Source organism: Schistocerca gregaria, chromosome 11 (genome assembly GCF_023897955.1).
Source record: "Schistocerca gregaria isolate iqSchGreg1 chromosome 11, iqSchGreg1.2, whole genome shotgun sequence".
Lineage (NCBI taxonomy): Eukaryota > Metazoa > Arthropoda > Insecta > Orthoptera > Acrididae > Schistocerca > Schistocerca gregaria.
The window spans coordinates 53,634,056-53,640,055 of record NC_064930.1 but is presented as its reverse complement, the minus strand read 5'-3'; the positions used below and the strand labels follow the sequence as shown (position 1 = coordinate 53,640,055).

The 6,000-nt window shown below is 36.9% G+C and overlaps 1 protein-coding gene across 2 annotated transcripts in view; it reads right to left on the bottom strand.

Annotated features, from left to right (window-relative positions):
• The window catches only part of LOC126295276 (zinc finger CCCH domain-containing protein 10-like), a 122,926-nt gene that overhangs the window by 109,284 nt on the left and 7,642 nt on the right, over positions 1–6,000 (bottom strand). The window lies entirely within an intron of this gene.

The following is a 6,000-nucleotide window of genomic DNA, read 5'->3' as shown; positions in this document are numbered from 1 at the left end:
CAAGCAAGCTTTCGACCAAAAGGCCGCCTTCTGAATTATATAACATACACACACTGACTCAACGTCTCACCTATACGGTGAGTAGCAACCTATCCTTTTCAAAATCATGTCATCTATAAAACACACTAATAAAAAAAAATTTGTTTTCCACATACTGCACGATTTGTTGTGTTATGTTTAGCCATTTACCTATCCTGATTTTTTGAAGTGTTGATGGACTCTACAATTATTCTTTGTAACTACTGGCATAGTAAACTAATGAGAACATTCTACTCTTTCAACCATTTAGTCAACACTAGTACCACAACAGCGTACGTGTGTACGCAAAAAAATTCACAATCTATTTCACAGACTGACTTGGCAGCTGAAAGATCTGCAGGCAATGGCCACCGCTGCCAAGCAGATCATACCTGTCTCTATGAGGCAGGACATGGTGCCTAATTATTACGTACTTTTCGCTGGCGAGTTTGAGATCATCATAATACTGTTATATAATCAGATACAGCGCACAGTAAAACTCATCACAGGCAAGTTGTGTTTCGTGTGTCTTTCTCTATTTGTGGGATCATACTTTAATCCATCGTGTTGTATTTGTACCAGTAAATCTCGCATCCTGAGTCTTTAAACAATCTAACTCCCGTGTATCAAACAGCTTCAAATGTCTGATTACTTTACAAATGAGAGTGTATTTAACACTAGAAATGCCAGTTTCTTTTTTTTTTTTTTTTTCTTTTCCGAAACTGCCATCAGGGCCATAATGTTCCTTCATTAGCAAATGCTTTTACAGCTTGTTCTTGGTCTATTTTATTTTAAAGGATGAGTTTTTCTGTAGTAAGTAGTTACTCTAGTTGTCTATTATTTTATTTAAATCTGAACACGAAATATTTTCTTACTTTTCCACCGCATCAAATTTAACATGCAAATACGTGATTGTTAATTATTTGTAATATCTTGGCAGAACCTTTTATTTTTATCGAAATACAGTCAAGTCAAAATCTTGATGCAAGAACTGAATTATTGCATTCTTTCGTGGGTTTCGCACGACACATTATAAGGATCATATTGATATTTTTGAAAGCTACAGCTTTGTATAGATCCTTCTGAGCTTTCTTTGCACACTAGGCTGGATAAATTTCCATCTTTACCAAACTGAGCATACATTTGGAATCTTTATCAACAGATCTAGTATTTCTGCCATACTCATTAGGTTCTGCATCCAAACGATGAGGAAACCAACATTGACACTTGGTTGGAAACAACTGCTCATCTATAGAAATATATGGTCCAGGAGTGTACATGTTTTGAATCCCGTCAATACATTTTGCTGTCCACACTTCAAAGGAGTTCCAATATTGGTAGGAACCAATTCTCACTTCATACCATCAGGAGCTCTGAAGAATCATATTAGTCAAAAAGCATATTTCACCTGAATCACCTTTCAGCATGTGTGTGGGTCACTAGTGCATTACTTAGCTTTAGCTGCACTCTGTTCATCAGTGTCAGCTTGCAAAATGCCAACCATAAACAGCACTGCCTTCACTACCACAAAGCACTGTTGTATAACCACCTGTTCACCTGTAACGTTACAATTTGTTTGCCCTTTGGATGAAGCAGTAGATAGAGATAAGTGAAACGAGCATTTTTGATGGAATTAACACAGCTACAATGAAAACTGGGAAAACAAAAATATGCAATTTCAGACACATTTTATTTCTTGGTATTTCCACTACTGGAAATTCATGTGAATCTTCACTGCCATTCATTGACTCACCTGACTGCAGTTTGCACCATTATCAGAATCTGTTGAAATACTGTCTACATATTTTCAAATCAACATGTCCACCGTTATTTATCGAAGAAGACATCTGTTCATCCTCCCCGAGACCAAGAACCATGTTGCACTACTTCACATGGTCTGTTTATTCTATTTATATATCGTATTTACTCGAATCTAAGGCGCACTTTTTTTCCGGTTTTTGTATTCATCTTCAAATGTAGCAGCATTTCAATGTACTACGAAAATCTGACTGGCAAGACTGTTAGGGATGTTTGTCAATATGGCCAACTCGACGTTCTGAATTTTTTCCTACCTGTGAGAAGAGCTGGTTGCTAACAGGAACTTTGATGAATTGTGAATCCCGTGCAGTATTCTCTTCACCATAAGAATAATACAAATATAAACATTTTGCCATGTATTGTTTTGTGTTTGCTGCTATCTCATTTAAATGCTGTCTGCCTAATAAACTACAAAACTAGAGTGAAATAGCAAACGTGGAAGAATATACATATCATGTCATGTTTATATTAATATTATTCTTATGCCTGATAGTGATACAGTCAGAAATGAAGCATGGCAATTGACTAGATTTTTAAATCTAAGATGACTAATTTCTGTGCAGAATGTAATTTACTAAAGAGGCGTCTGCAAAGATTTTCAAACGGAGAAAAATTTTGGCTAAACTCTCGTTCAGAACATCTATCATACAGTCTATTATTTGGTTCTTGTTGATCATTACCAAAGAAAGCAGCAGTGTAAGTAACTATAAATAGCAGTCTATTGCCATTGTTTCACTAATGATACGATTCCTCTCTCTCTTTTTTTTAATTAGCGCGCACAAAAGCAAGAAATGCCGTGAGCGGCGACAGGCTGTAAACACGCACTATCAAAATGCGACAAACAATGCATGGCACAGTACAGTAATGCATTTTTAGCGTAGAGTGACGTAAACACCTATAATAAAGAAAACAGCGCGTATCAGATTAAAGAAAAATAAGGAATCAGTGGAAACCAGACGAAGCATATGAAAAAGGAAGGGTATCGGTATAAATACGGACAGAGTGCCTGACGCATAGCAAGGGCTATCTGGTAAAGCTGAACTGCTAAGCTTACGTCTCGAACCAAACTGCTGTAGTTGTATCGTCATTCATTCAACCTAAATTGTGTCTCATATTACAATGGACCAACTTTGTTTAGATTTGGAGATGCGGCCTAAAACTTTTCTTGCCCTTGAATTTCGAGCCTCAAATTTCAGGTGCGGGTTACGAGTTGGGAAAATAGTTTTTCCTTGATTTTGAGTCTCATTTTTCAGGTGCGGCTTAAATTCGAGTAAATACTGTAGTTTAACTTGGTAAAAGAAGCCACAATTACAGTTTCATTTCTGCACTGCAGCAGCAGACTCAATAAAGGCTACCAGCAATGTACTGGAGTTGTCAACAATTACTTCACTCAATGGAACAAGAATGTCACTCCACCTGTTGTAGGCATTTATTATCTTTTCTCAAAAACTGTGGAATTGTTGCCACTGATTTCACAATGAACTAGGCTAAGAAATATTCATGAATTCTCATCTACCTCCAAAAACAATTACAAGTGATGTGGGATTATGGGACAAAACTGTCCTGTAAATGGGTCTAGTGTTAACACCTGATGTTAAGCATGTAAGCAAGAGTTATTTTAACAAATATTTATACATCTTATCTCCTGAACTTGTACACTGAATTATTTTACGGATATGTTCAGTGGTATATCTGGACACTTGTCGGCAAAATAGCTGGCCATGCATAAGAAAATTTCCACCACGGGCCAGTTATACAGGAGCCTGACAGATGTGGCCCGCCAATCTGAGGCCCAAAGTTTTCCACCAATGTGTAGTCCCCATCAATTGGATACAGCTCTCTTATCTACCCGCAGGCCGACACGTTTCTCGTGCGGAGGCAATTCAGCGGATTTTCGCGATTTACCCGCAGACCCAGGACTGCCTTGCACGCTCCAACTGGAAAGGTGCCACGGGTGACAGATTTCAAGAGTTGCGACTGTGTCTAACCACAAATACACTGTACAGAGAAGCGTTTTATAGGTACTTTATTTATTGTACTACATTTTTGCTCTTTGAAAGTAGTTTATATCTTCGAGAGAAAGTAGGGGAGATGCTAGGAAAGCATTTGTGGCAGTCACTGACTGTTTGAGCCTTTTTACAGTAATCTGTAATACCTGTAAAATAAAGGACATAAACTGGTACGGGTAATAGCCTACAGTAATGAACATAGTACAAGTAATATTTTATTGGCACTCACTATAGTGTTGATTTATACAACTCACTCCATCCCCCTTTTACACTTTTTTCAAGAGACCTTCCTTCTCCGAGATTATTTATGAAATTATTATAGTTATTTTAAATCCAACATTGCAGCTAAAACAAAATGTGTATTTTTTTTATCAAATGATGTTTCATCAGTGGTCTGTAATGAAACACATTTACAATGTGGCTTGCTTCCTGCATCTAAAAATAGTTCCTTACAAAATATCTTGATGTTATTTACGATATATTACGTCTCAGGAAACACTGTCTGCTTGCATCTTTTTGAGGTATTACCTTATTTGGCACTGTTGTCAGTTTTTATAACACTTTAATTCACAGTGGGAATAGTGCCTAGAAATGTTTCAACCATCTCATTGTATGACCTACTTTATTTTTATTTATTACATTCTTTTTTGCATAATGTCAATCTGTCAAATTTTACAACAAGGTATTTTGTAGCACAAATTTTTTGACGTGGTCATTGGTGCATCTCTTTTCAATAGTTGTAGCAACTGAAACTTGCTATCACCTGAAAACCACACATTTCTCAGTGGCGAATTTCGAGTATCACCTACATTTCTCTGGTTGCCGTGATAAAATTTACTTCTTTTGACAGAACAAAGTGGACTTTACACAATGTTACCTCGCTGACATGCTAATGCAGTTGCAATTGTAATAGGATACTGAAACAGTGGTTTATTAAACAAGGAACTGAGGACAAAGCAGGTCAAAAGCTTAGAAAAAAAAAGCACATACTCGGTATAAATACCAAAGTGTAATTTCTTCACTTATCTTGTTGCAAAGCCCACACTAATTCGCACTTCACAATCTATCGACGACTTAAAAAAATTACATCATTCTTTTCGCAAAAGTCTGCAGTTACTCAAATATCGCAGTAGATAAGATTGTACTGAACGTTTATCAAATGCCAAAATATCACTCAAAGAGGAGACTGTTATTTGCCAAAATCTTGTTTTGATATCTCAACCCTTTAGTGAGTAATGAGGTATGTTATGAGTATTTCATTTCCTCATTATTGGTGACAGAGATCTCCTCCCAAGCATAAATAAAATACATATTCATAGTGACCCCTATTTTTGATTGCAAAATATTTGATATTCAAGCACTGCTTTACTTATATCCAAAATATCAAAATAACTATAACCATTAACGAAATGACAGGCACTTCATCACGAAGCTGACATATGAAGCTATAACTTATGTAATAACCAATACTTTCTTCAAAATCATGTGAGGAAGTGCATCTACACTATACCCTGCAAACCGTCGTGAGATGCGTGGCAGAGTGTACATCCCATTGTACCAGTTATTAGTGTTTCTTCCCATTCGATTCACATATGGAGAGTGGGAAGAATGGTTGTTTGAATGTCTTTGTGCGTGTAGTAATTATTCTATTCTTATCCTCACAATCCTTATGTGGCCAATATGTACTTGTTCAGCATAAACTCTCAGACTTGGCTGAACAAAGCCCTGCATAGAAATCCACTTTTGAATGTGTGTGTGTGTGTGTGTGTGTGTGTGCGCGCGAGCGCGCGCACGCACATGCTGAGAGACTGGATCAGCAGCTCCCAGAACTGTTGCTAATGTTCTCAAGGTTGTGCCTCCACTAACACACAGGCAAGAATTGCAGGTCTTCAAAAACTCACCCGAAATTCACATCACTAAAATCCACTCGTGTATATCTAGCTATGGTGTTATGAATAGAGTTAGTAATAAAGAGGCAACAAATTAAGAAATGTCACGTGTGACATTGAAGTACTACTGCACAAACAGCAAAAATGTAGTAAGCAATAAAAACATTAGAAATTTTCACATGTTTATCAAATATACAATTTAAGACTCGAGTCATGTATTATACATTGGTTTCAGAGTAAGAAACTGAAAACAGCACATTGCCGTA